Below are 13,542 nucleotides of genomic sequence, written 5' to 3'. Positions count from 1 at the left end.
CCAAGAGCCAGGGGTGAAGCCCGAGGCTGTCCCCCCCATCCAAGGGCTGCGGATGGGAGGCTGATAGCCTTGAGAAAATTGAAAGAATATTGTTTTTTCCAGTAGTACTACAAGTCCCAGCAAGCCTCCCCCGCAAGCTGGTACTTGGAGAACCACAAGTACCAGCATGCAGGAGAAAAACGGGCCCGCTGGTACCTGTAGTTCTACTGGGGGAAAAATACCCAAATAAAAACAGGACACAGACACCGTGAAAGTAAAACTTTATTTCACACCTGCCGACACACACATACTTACCTATGTTGACACGAAGCAGTCGGTCCTCTTCTCCAAGTAGAATCCACGGGTACCTGAAAATAAAAGATAATTATACTCACCTGATCCAGGTTCCAGATTAAATCCACGTACTTGGCAAAACAACAAACCGAACACCCGGACCAGACGGACTGAAAGGGGTCCCATGTTTACACATAGGACCCCTTTCCACGAATGCAGACATCCGAATCTCGCGAGAATCCGACAGCGGGATGATGACGTTCGGGCGCGCTCGGGTTAGCCGAGCAAGGCGGGAAGGTTCGAACCTGCCTCATACCCTTGTAAAATGGGTGAAGTTCGGGGGTTCGGATTCTGACGAACCGAACCCACTCATCACTAGTATGTACGTGTGTGTCAGGTGCCGTGCGCGTACGTACGTACGTACGTACGTGTCAGTGCCGTGCGTGCACGTACGTGTGTGTCAAGTGTCGTGCGTGTACGTGTGTGTGTCAGGTGGCACGTACCTACATGTGTGTATGTCAGGTGCTGTGCATGTGTGTACGTACACGCGTGTATGTGTCAGGTGCCGCGCGTGTACATGCGTGTGGTTGTCAGGAGCCACGCGTGTAAGTACATGTGTGTGTGTCAGGAGCCATGCGTGTGTGTGTGTGTCAGGAGCCACACGTGTGCATACGTGTGTGTGTGTGTCAGGTGCCACACGTGTACGTACGTGTGTGTGTCAGGTGCCGCGCGTGTACGTGTGTGTGTGTGTGTGTGTGTGTCAAGTGCCGTGTGTGTACGTACGTATGTATGTATGTGTGTGCCTGGAGCCGCGCCTGTACATACATGTGTGTGTGTATGTCAGGTGCTGTACGTGTATGTGTGTGTCTCAGGTGCTGTACGTGTATGTGTGTATCTCAGGTGCTGCATTTGTATGCGTCAGCTGCCACGTGGGTGTCAGGTGTTGAGCATGTATGTGTTTGTGTCAGGTGTCGCATCTGTATGTGTGTGACTGTCAGGTGCTGCGCGTGTATGTGTGTGTCAGGTGCTGCATGTATATATGTGTGTGTTAGGTGCTGTTCATGTATATGGGAGTGGCAGGTGCTGCATGTGTATATATGTGTGAGTGGCAGGTGCTGCGTGTGTATGTGTGTGTTAGATGCTCTGAGTGTATATGATTGTGTGTCAGGTGTTGTGCGTGTGTGCGTTAAATGCCACATGTATATTTGTGTGACAGGTGCTGCCTGTGTGTGTGTGTGTGTGTGTGTGTGTGTGTGTGTCAGGTGCTGCATATCTGTATGTGTGTGTGTCAGTTGCTGCATGTCTGTATGTGTGTGGGTGTGTCAGTTGCTGCATGTCTGTATGTGTGTTGGTGTGTCAGTTGCTGCATGTCTGTATGTGTGTGGGTGTGTCAGGTGCTGCATGTCTGTATGTGTGTGGGTGTGTCAGGTGCTGCATGTCTGTATGTGTGTGTGTGTGTGTGTGTGTCAGTTGCTGCATGTCTGTATGTGTGTGGGTGTGTCAGGTGCTGCACGTCTGTATATGTGTGGGTGTGTCAGGTGCTGCATGTCTGTGTGTGGGTGTGTCAGGTGCTGCATGTCTGTGTGTGTGTGTCTGTCAGGTGCTGCATGTCTGTGTGTGTGTGTCTGTCAGGTGCTGCATGTGTGTGTCAGGTGCTGCATGTCTGTGTGTGTGTGTCAGGTGCTGCGTGTCTGCGCGTGTCAGGTGCTGCGTGTCTGCGCGTGTCAGGCGCTGCGTGTCTGCGCGTGTCAGGCGCTGCGTGTCTGCGCGTGTCAGGCGCTGCGTGTCTGCGCGTGTCAGGCGCTGCGTGTCTGCGCGTGTCAGGCGCTGCGTGTCAGGTGCTGCGTGTGCCAGGTGCTGCGTGTGTGCCAGGTGCTGCGTGTGTGTCAGGTGCTGCGTGTGTGCGTGTCAGGTGCTGTGTGTGTGCGTGTCAGGTGCTGCGTGTCTGCGTGTGTGTCAGGTGCTGCGTGTGTGTATGTCAGGTGCAGCGTGTGAGTGCGTCTGTCAGGTGTGCGTGTGCGTGTGTCAGGTGCTGCGTGTGTGTGTCAAATGCGCTGTGTGTCTGTGTGTGTCAAATGCGCTGCGTGTCTGTGTGTGTCAAATGCGCTGCGTGTCTGTGTGTGTCAAATGCGCTGCGTGTCTGTGTGTGTCAAATGCGCTGCGTGTCTGTGTGTGTGTGTCAGGCGCTGCGTGTGTGTGCGTGTGTGTCAGGTCCGTGTGAGTGTCAGGTGCTGCGTCTGTGTGTGTGTGTGTGTGTCAGGTGCTGCGTGTGTGTCAGGCGCTGCATATGCGTGTGCGTCAGGCGTGTCTGGGGGGGTGGTGGCTGGACACACAGCAGGGAGGGGGGGTGGCCGGACACACAGCAGGGAGGGAAGGGGGGGGGGGCGGCCGGACACACAGCAGGGAGGAGGAGGAGGGGGGTGGTGGCTGGACACACAGCAGGGGAGGGGAGGGCGGCCGGACACACAGCAGGGAGGGGAGGGTGACCGGACACACGGCAGGGAGGGAAGGTGGTAGGGGGTGGCCGGACACAGCGGGAGGAGGGGGGGTGGCCGGACACACAGCAGTGGAGGGGAGGGCGGCCGGACACACAGCAGGGAGGGGAGGGCGACCGGACACACGGCAGGGAGGGGAGGGTGACCGGACACACGGCAGGGAGGGAAGGTGGTAGGGGGTGGCCGGACACAGCGGGAGGAGGGGGGGTGTGGCCAGACACACAGCAGGGGAGGAGGGGGGGTGGCCGGACACACAGCAGGGGCGGGGGAGGGTGGCCGGACACACAGCAGGGGAGGAGTGGGGGGTGGCCGGACACACAGCAGGGGAGGAGGGGGGGGGTGGCCGGACACACAGCAGGGGAGGAGGGGGGGGGGTGGCCGGACACACAGCAGGGGAGGAGGGGGGGGTGGCCGGACACACAGCAGGGGAGGAGGGTGGGTGGCCGGACACACAGCAGGGGAGGAGGGGGGGTGGCCGGACACACAGCAGGGGAGGAGGGGGGGGTGGCCGGACACACAGCAGGGGAGGGTGGCCGGACACACAGCAGTGGAGGGGAGGGCGGCCGGACACACAGCAGGGAGGGGAGGGTGACCGGACACACGGCAGGGAGGGGAGGGTGACCGGACACACGGCAGGGAGGGAAGGTGGTAGGGGGTGGCCGGACACAGCGGGAGGAGGGGGGGGTGGCCGGACACACAGCAGGGGAGAAGTGGGGGGTGGCCGGACACACAGCAGGGGCGGGGGGGGGTGGCCGGACACACAGCAGGGGAGGGGAGGGTGACCGGACACACAGCAGGGGAGGGGGGGGGGGTGGGCGGACACACAGCAGGGGCGGGCGGGGGGGGGGGGCGGACACACAGCAGGGGCGGGCGGGGGGGGGGGTGGCCGGACACACAGCAGGGGAGGGGAGGGGAGGGAGGCCGGACAAACAGCAGGGAGGGGGAGAGGAGGGGGGGGGGGAGAGGAGGGGGAGGAGATGAAGGGGGAGGGGACACGGACACGGACACACACACACACAGGCTTCTCTGGACTGTGGTGGTGGGATCCTCCTGATGGTGCGGTTCAGCGTGTCTCCTGTGTGTGTGGATATAAAACCCCCTTCCCTCTGTGTCCTCCTCACACTGTGCAAGTGCAGCACAGAGACTCCCAGCCCAGGGACCGGTGCACAGTATATATCCCCGGGCAGCCGCCGCTGGCACATGCCAGGCCCTCCCCAATAGTGTCCAGCAGCAAGGAGCGGGCAGCAGCTGTGTGTGCGGTGTCCGGGCAGCGGCTGTGAGGACGGAGATGCTGCTGCTGGGTGTATGACGCCGCATCCCTCCTCCGCTGCTCTGACGGGTCGCTGGGTGACTCGCTGGCGATTCCACACTGACACCTCTGCCTGGCCGCACTCACACCGTACTAGCAGCAGGGCCGGGGAGCCGCTCATGCACTGCAGATACCTCTCATCACCCATTAGCCAGAGAGGTAGTCTGCACTCCTGTGCCAGCATTCCCCTCCCAGGTCAGCACACGCGGCGGCGGGGGCGGGGGGCAATATTACACCACCGCACAGGGCGCCCGGTGTATAAATGAGCCACCCGCGCCGCTCACTTACTGCCCCTTTCCCCCCTCCCCCCGGATACCTTATTGCTGGCCAAGCGTCAATTTAAGGAGGGGACCGGCAGAGTGTTCTGGCTGCGAGGAGGATCGCAGATCCGATGTCCGCTTCTGTGCAGATGTCAGCCATATTTGTACACCCATTTGAAGCTACTGTTTGTACACCCCCTGCTGGCGGCCACTGCGCAGCCGCAACAAATTGAAAAGCCCTATCTTTATAATGGGGCATATTTTACTTAATTAAAAAAAACCTATAACTTTCTCAAAAACCACAACCCCAAAAGGCACTACACTGGGACATACTCTATCTAATAAAACAAACCCCAAGTCTTAATTCGTCCTCTATCCTGAGTTATGCCTTCCCAAAAATCTCCTCATTCACTCTATAGGAAAACCATGTCAAAAAGCCACTGAGGGAGTGGCAGAAAAAAACTGACAGTTGGAACTTTAGGTTACTCCCAATTCCTCATTTTTTATTATTTTGCCCTGAAATTTGGCATGCAGCAGCAGGTGACGATTCTACGCTCCCATGCCAAATTTCACCTCAGTATGTCCAATCAGTTTTGAGGTGTAGCCCCTCAAACACCATGCCCCCATCTCAGAAGTTCCCTATGGGAGAATTCCGTTTGTTCGATTCAGCCTTAATATAAGGGCACGACCGTGCCCTTATAATATATTATAGAATTCTGATCCGCGCACACTGTAGTGGTTCTCAGAGTCTTTTAATTAATACATGCGGTGCCCGCTCATCCACTCCAGCCAGGAGTCGGGGGTTTCTAGATAATGTCAAAAATAAGGAGAGCGCACCAATGAATAATAATAAAAAGTAACACTTTACTTGTGTAAATATCCACGTACATGTAAGTTTAGAATGATGCACTTAGCTACTCTCTCCGATAACTGCCGCTACGTTGTGTTCCTTCAGTCAGCGGGGTATTTCTCACGGAGACACCGTTTGCTCTGTATCAAACGGGAGACAGAGCTTCGTCTGCAGATGCAAGCCACGCCCAACGCGTTTCGTCACTAGGGGACTTCGTCAGGAGCTGTGTCATTGGATCCTCAAAGTTCACCTTTTAACCACCGCTTTTTATATTGATTGGTTAATTGCAAGGCAATTAACCAATCAATATAAATAGCGGTGGTTAAAAGGTGAACTTTGAGGATCCAATGACACAGCTCCTGACGAAGTCCCCTAGTGACGATACGCGTTGGACATGGCTTGCATCTGCAGACAAAGCTCTGTCTCCCGTTTGATACAGAGCAAACGGTGTCTCCGTGAGAAATACCCCGCTGACTGAAGGAACACAACGTAGCGGCAGTTATCGGAGAGAGTAGCTAAGTGCATCATTCTAAACTTACATGTACGTGGATATTTACACAAGTAAATTGTTACTTTTTATTATTATTCATTGGTGTGCTCTCCTTATTTTTGACAATATATATATATATATATATATATATATATATATACAGTATATATATATATATATATATATATATAAATAAATAAAAATATATGTGTATATATATATATATATATATACACTTTCCAAATGTTCTCAATTTACCTTTTTGTATTTCTTACTCTATACTATATTGAGATATAACTAGCTGTCTGGTGTGTATTATCAATATCACATGAGATTACATTGAAACCCCATACTAATAAGGAAAGGTCCAGTAAATTGATGTAGACTCTAGGGTTATCTTTAATATATTTAGGCTTAGGCTGCGAATAGGGAGGGTTAGGAGGCATAAGTATACTTACCTAGCCCCTGTCAATATTGTCTCCATTGGGATTCCAAGGTCAATATTTTGACCGCCGACATCCCGCACGCCAAGATATATCACACCTAAAAAAATGTCATGGAAATGACTATCATCAATTTTGGGATGGTCCCGCTACACTTTTTTAAGTTAGGTCAAAAGCGGTTGCCATAAATACACTAGCAACAGCATTAGACAGCCACATTCAGGCTGTACATTTAACATTCATTAAACTTGACATGTAATAACAAATGTGTCATTTATGTCTTAGAGGTCTATTTACTAAGCCTTGGATGGAGATAAAGTCGATGGAGATAAAGTACCAGCCAATCAGCTCCTAACTGCCATGCCACAGGCTTAGTTTAAAAAATGACAGTTAGGAGCCGATTGGCTGGTACTTTATCTCCAGCGACTTTATCTCCACCCAAGACTTAGTAAATAGTCACCTAAATCTCTTAATCTGCCAATGTGGGCTATACTCTACAGTTAACACTGAAAGGCAGTTCAAGGAGAGAATGGCCATGAACAGATCTTCAATCTTTCCGGCCATCCTTTCTGCTCTACTGAACAACCTGTTGCAATACACTTTGTATAATTTTCTTATTGAGTGGTGACCATCATATATAACATTATTGATCATCTACCCTCCTTAAACACGGTGAAGGTAGCTCTAGGCAGTTTCTGCACCTCAAGACTTTTTTGATTGATAGACTAAATAGTGTATCACCACAATGAAATGCCAGGATTACAGGGTTTCTTGTAACTACTTTTCATTGGTTATATATTTTCTTATTAAGCATACTTGAGATGTTTTTGTTCTCTGGAATTTGTTTTTTTATTACATTAGTCAGACAGCACATACTGCAATATTTATATGCTCCTATAGTATACATTTTTGCTATAACTAATTTATGCTATTGACCATTTATGTCACTGATTAATTTGCTACTACTGTATTTACTGGTAAAATAGATTATATATAGTGCATCTGGAAAGTATTCACTTTTTCCACATTTTGTTATGTTACAGCCTTATTACAAAATGGAATAAATGCATTTTTCACTCAAAATTTTACACACAATACTTCATAATGCAACATGAAAAAAGTTTTTATTGAGATTTTTTCACATTAGGTGTGCCAAGCTTGTGGCATCATATTCAAAAAGACTTGAGGCTGTGATTGCTGCCAAAGGTGCATCAACAAAGTATTGAGCAAAGGCGGTGAAGCTTATCTGTTAATCGTGCATCACAGATGGAGAAGCAGCAGTACATTTCCAACGCATTCATCCCTTCATGTAATTCATGGGACTTCCTCGGGGGTCATGGCTAAATGTATGTTTAATAATGTGTCTTAGTATGTTATATCACTGCGCTGTGCGCAGTTGAAGCATTATGGACTGCACGGTTATAGAACTGCATGGACAAAGCACCTATGAGAAAAGTGTGAGGTATTTTGTTTCTAAAAAGCCTTGACAATTGTTTTTGAGACACTTTTACATAGAAAGTGAGCTTAGCAGGGGCTAGGTGTCAATTAGCAGGCCTATCGATAGTTTGATTGCATTTTACTTCCATTGGTTGTAAATGGGTTGAAATATCTAGTCATGAACTGGGAGTGCCAGAGTTTAATATTTATAATGTATTCTTGTAGCACACATTCTCCTTACTCTTCTCCCCAGTGTTTTCTCCATGGTTGAGCACACTCAGCCTGGCATCAGTGAAATTGTTAGACTCTTCAGGGAGTTAGGGATATCATCACTATTTTAGGAAGTCTTCCTGACATTCAGGGCATTAGGTGAGGGCAGTGTCGGACTGGGGCATGTAGGGCCCACCGGAGGAATGCAGTGGTAGGGTCAATGTTTAGGGGTGTGGCCAGTCCATGGAGGGGGTGTGGCCTGCTACCTCATTGATTTGACTAACCATTAGAGAGTGCAGCGTCTGGGCCCCTTCATAAATATATACAGTAAATTCAGCTGCTGCATGCATGATAATGTGCCAGATTAATAACAGCAATGCACTGTAGAAAATACACCATAGTACAGTAAAAGGTAACATATGTATGATGTATAATTCAAGTGCACAGTCTGGAACCTGATCCTTAGAGCAGGAGGTGGGCCTTCAGGCAGTGGGGCCCACCAGTGGTTTCCCCTGTACCCCTGTGGGCCAGTCCAAGCTGGTGTATCCCCCAGCTTAAATAGTGCTTGAACCAAGGAGGTGGATCCTCGAGATGTCTGCATTTCAGAATCATTGTTATCTTTTGCACATCTGCTGGCCCTCTCCCCCTGAAAAAATAGTGCCATCAGATGTGCAAATATAGGAATAACTCTAATACTCTTTTCACACCAAGCTTTCAACAGGGTTATTACCAGATGGAACCGGGTGGCGGCTCAGTGTGAAAGGGTCTCCTGAATATAACACGGGTCAAATGACCCAGCAATCTAACTCAGATAGCGACTTGGGTTGGACAGCGGAATGACTCAAGTTAAGGGGCCGTGTGAGCGGTCCAACCAGGGTCATCAGATCTGGGACCTGTTCACAGCATTGGGAGAGCTGAATCCCTCACACTTGGAGATAATCTCCAAGCACTGGCAGAAGACTTAACGCTGCACCCTGGTGCAGTGTAAATGGCTCCAACCTGGGAATAACCAGAGTCAGAGCCATGGTGTGAAAGGGGACTGTCCCAGGTCTGACCATGTTCCAAATCTTGGGTCAGACCCAGGATTTTAGCATGAAAGGGGTATAACACAGTACCATTGCTGACTACAGCATATCATTTTACATAAATCTCTATGATGCAGTGGAGAAGTCACATTGCAACCCTTACAAATACCCCAACATTACACAGCAAATATCCAATACTTGGCTACAGCAAATGCTGTAATGAGAGTTTATCAACATTTCTGCCATGCTATTGGCTTTCCAATTCTCCTTTAGTTGATTAATTTGAACCTGCAATCCCGTATTGACTATTTCAGTCTGTTAAAAAAAAATGTTTTACTTTTATACAGTGTATTACTTGTACATTTACAGCAACCTTTTTAAAACATTTGTTTTCTTGACAGCTGTCTTAATTATGAGTACATCTTTCCCCAGCTCATAAATAGTGTTGACCTTATAATAGTTTTCATTTCCATTTTGTCTACAAGAGTCAGATATCTGGGGACATAATCCGGGTCAGATAGCTATGTTATAGTTGCCTATGTCTACAGTAAATAGTTGCAGTTATGTGCAGTAAAAATTTGCAATGTTCAGTTTGTTAATCTGAAAACAAAAAATCATTTACTTTATGTATTATCATTTTGTTTACATTTTCAATGTCTGATATTTTGTTGAATGTTTGTTTTCCATACTGTACAAGTTGCTCCACAGTGCCTACGTAGTACATATACAATAATATAAACTCTTAAGCTACAGTAACTCTTAACACTACTGAAGCAATGTTGCTCTAGAGGTCTATTTATTTAAAAGGCACCATTATTAGTTTTCATTTTATTATTTGCTATAAACTATGATTTGTGTATTGCAAACAGTGCATTCCCAATGTGAGCTGGTTAAAAATACATAAATTATTTTATTTTGTGTCTTTTGTGATTGCACTGTACAGGTTGATTATTCCTTATCCAAAATGCTTGGGACCAGAGGTATTTTGGATATCAGATTTTTCCGTATTTTGGAATAATTGCATACCATAATGAGATATCATGGCGATGGGACCCAAGTCTAAGCACAGAATGCATTTATGATTCATATACACTTTATACACACTGCAGGAAGGTAATTTTAGCTAATATTTTTAATAACTTTGTGCATTGGGCCTAATTCTGAGTTGATCGCAGCAGCAAATTTGTTAGCAGTTGGGCAAAAGCATGTGCACTGCACAGATATAACGTGCAGAGAGAGTTAGATTTGAGTGGGGTATATTCAAACTGAAATCTAAAGTGCAGTGTAAAAATAAAGCAGCCAGTATTTACCCTGCACAGAAACAAATTAACCCACCCAAATCTAACTCTCTCTGCAAATGTTATATCTGCCCCCCCCCCCGCAGTGCACATGGTTTTGCCCAACTGCTAACAAACTTGCTGCTGCGATCAACTCAGAATTACCCCCATTAAACAAAGTGTGTGTACATTCACACAATTTATGTTTCATATACACCTTATACACACAGCCTGAAGGTCATGTAATACAATACTTTTAACAACTTTGTGTATTAAACAAAGTTTGTGTACATTGAGCCATCAGAAAACAAAGGTTTCACTATCTCACTCTCACTCAAAAAATCCGTAGTTTGGAATATTTAGTATTTCGGAATATTTGGATATGGGATACTCAACCTGTATAGCAATATTATATACAGATGACCTACTTTAAACTGAATATGCTGAGAAGAGTTGACAGAGTTAATTTCAGTTGATATATATTTATATATTTTAATGCTCATTTTCTTTGCTTTTTAATGCCATCTACTGTATGTTCACCCAACAGTGAAAATAGTGAATAACAACATGTTTTTAGATTATTGGTGTGATGTCAACATAACCATTCTCTCCACATCAGGTTACTAAGCAACAAAATCCATTTATATCTTGTGGAGTGGGATGACATTTTTCATTACATTATTTAACATGTCTGTTTATCTTAAATAAGAAAAGTTATTTCACACCTAAAAGGCTTAGCGACATAGTTAAGAGGAAGTGATTCATCAAGGTCTATACTAGGTGACACAGGAAGTGTCACCATTCAAGGTACGATTATTTTAAGATATGTGTCATATTTAAATCCACTTGAATTGATTGAATATACTGTAATATAATATAGCATGTACAACATATCTTTGCATGGGTGAGATTAGTCTATCTAAATATTTATTATGAATGTGTAAAAATGAATAATTTCTGAACTGTTCATTTGCTCAGTCCAATGGATTTCACAAATGCTAACTGTTCCTAATTTTCAGGGATAGTTCCAAGTTTGTCCCAGGAAAGTTTTTTCCTTAGATACAGTATATTCTTTTTTTTATATTTTATAATATAGGTTAGAGTTCAATGAACTCATGGAGACTGATTAATTTAATAGCGGTGATGCAGACATTATAAAGTGCAGAGTGGAAGATGTCCTCATGAGTGTAAGATGCCAACTTACTATTCAAAGCGTTATGTGACATTTTTAAAATTGAAGTAAACTGACTAAAATGTTATCGCACAAGATGAGAGACAGAGAATAAGATGCGCCTAGGAAAAAATACTTATATGTACACACTAGCTGAATTGCTCTGCAACTGCCACTGGCAAGGAAGATTTTGTGACGAGTCAGTGGTATTTGAGATATATATATATATATATATATATATGTATATATATATATATAAAACATATGATAGATAGATAGATAGATAGATAGATAGATAGATAGATAGATAGATAGGCAGACAGCAACTGGACTGGGACTTCTCCAAATGGTAAACAACTGCCTGAGAATGAACATTCCTTGTAGAATTCAAATGTAGAAGTACTGTATGGTGCTAAAGGGCAGGGGCAAGACATGAACTATGGCACTTTAGGAGTTGAACTTACAGGTGATATATTCCTCAAAATTTCGGGTGCTAAACCCCATCCATACTCAAGAAGATGAGGTTTAGCACCCAAAACGTTAAGGAATGTATAATCTTTAAACTCAAGTTCTGAAGGACTGTGTTCCATGTCTTACACTCACACAGAGGTTTTGCATCTATCTATCTATCTATCTATCTATCTATCTATCTATCTGAGCCTCCTGACGAAGTAACTACGAAACGCATAGAGGCGGGGCTTGCCAGACGTGCGTCTTCTCCCACCCGGCTCACACATCCCGGCTGCTTCACTGTGAGTGACCTGACGAGTTCGGCTTCTACCGGCGCGGTGCATGGTCCGGTCTTTGACTGCAGCAGGTTTGGTGGATAGCCTGGTGGATTGTTTCATGTGTTTTAACTGGCCCAAAGAGTGGGTCTTTTATGGTACGAGTCTTTTATAATCTATGGAATGTCCTGTTTTTAATTTATGTGTGAAATAAATTTATCTGCACTATGGGCGCATTCTCCTGATTTTTTCCAGACACAATTTGCTCAAGGAGTTCTGAGCTTCATTTGGAGATTTGCAGCGGTGTTGGTTACACCAGTGCTACAGCCCAGGGATTCATTCACTGTGGATTGACAAACTCTCATTATAGGATCACCAGCGCACCTGTACCTTTTTCTCCATATATATATATATATATATATATTTATATATATATATATATATATATATATATATATACTCTCTTCCAAAAAATAGCGGCACTCCAGGATTTGAAGTAAAACCAAACGTATTTTATTTGCACATCAACGTTTTGGGGTTTTACCCCCTTCATCAGGATAACCACACAGTGCAACAAACAACTTATTTATACTTTACCAACAGTGTATCTGTCCACGGGTCCTCCTCTCCGCCATCGAGGGCGCTGAACGCCGCACTTCTGGTCACGACAACTTCCGGATCTGGAATTGACATCTATCGCGTCCCCGTGATGAGGGGAATGTATCCAGGAAGCCCCACCATGGTAACATGACAACAATCTACTTAAACAGTTAAAACATGAACATATTTAGGAGATACTGACATCACAGCATTATGGTGTACATCCACAGTATTATATGTGTTGCACTTAATTATTGCTGCTTTATATTTCCAAGTAAAACCCACCCAGCAGCAGTGGTTACCAACATACGTTTTTATATTGAGAAAAACGATGCACATCCCCCTTCACCAGCAATCACTGCAAAATTGTGAGGGAGGAAAGGTGATTAGTAAACAGAATGGGATCTCCCCAAAGATGCTTGTCATTAATATAATTATCTTCATAGTCACTAAGCATGTCATGTGAAATGGGATCCAGTCACCATACGAACGATTGGGAGGCTGGTAGTTGGTATGCCAATGCCATAATCCGGCATCCTTTATAATACTTTATAATACTGTAGACAGGGGTTAAAGTGAGCCGACGCGGGGCGGAACTGTGTTCAGTCAGTTCCACTTGGAGACGGAACGCAGTTCAGCCTCCTCCGGCTCACCTAACCCGATGTGTGCCCAGCGCTGCAGGGAGATGCTTGGTGCCCACTGAGATTGTGTTACCAGCGGGCGCCCGGCTCTCTCTCCACAGCGGAAGTCAGCGGCAGGAGCTCACTACTGAGCTCTGGCTTCCGTCTCTGTCAGTGTGCGACGCCATGGGAGAGACGTCATGACATCTCTCTCATAGTGCTGAGGAGCGGACGCCAGAAGTACCACAGCGGTAAGACGCGGGAGCAGGGCTTGGTAAGTATGGTGTTTTTTAAAAACATATATGTGTGAGTGTATTAGCGGCGCATCTACTCGGGGCAAGCTATAAGGGGGCAAAC

The sequence above is a fragment of the Pseudophryne corroboree genome, chromosome 8 (genome assembly GCF_028390025.1).
Source record: "Pseudophryne corroboree isolate aPseCor3 chromosome 8, aPseCor3.hap2, whole genome shotgun sequence".
NCBI lineage: Eukaryota > Metazoa > Chordata > Amphibia > Anura > Myobatrachidae > Pseudophryne > Pseudophryne corroboree.
This window is presented reverse-complemented; position numbering follows the sequence as displayed.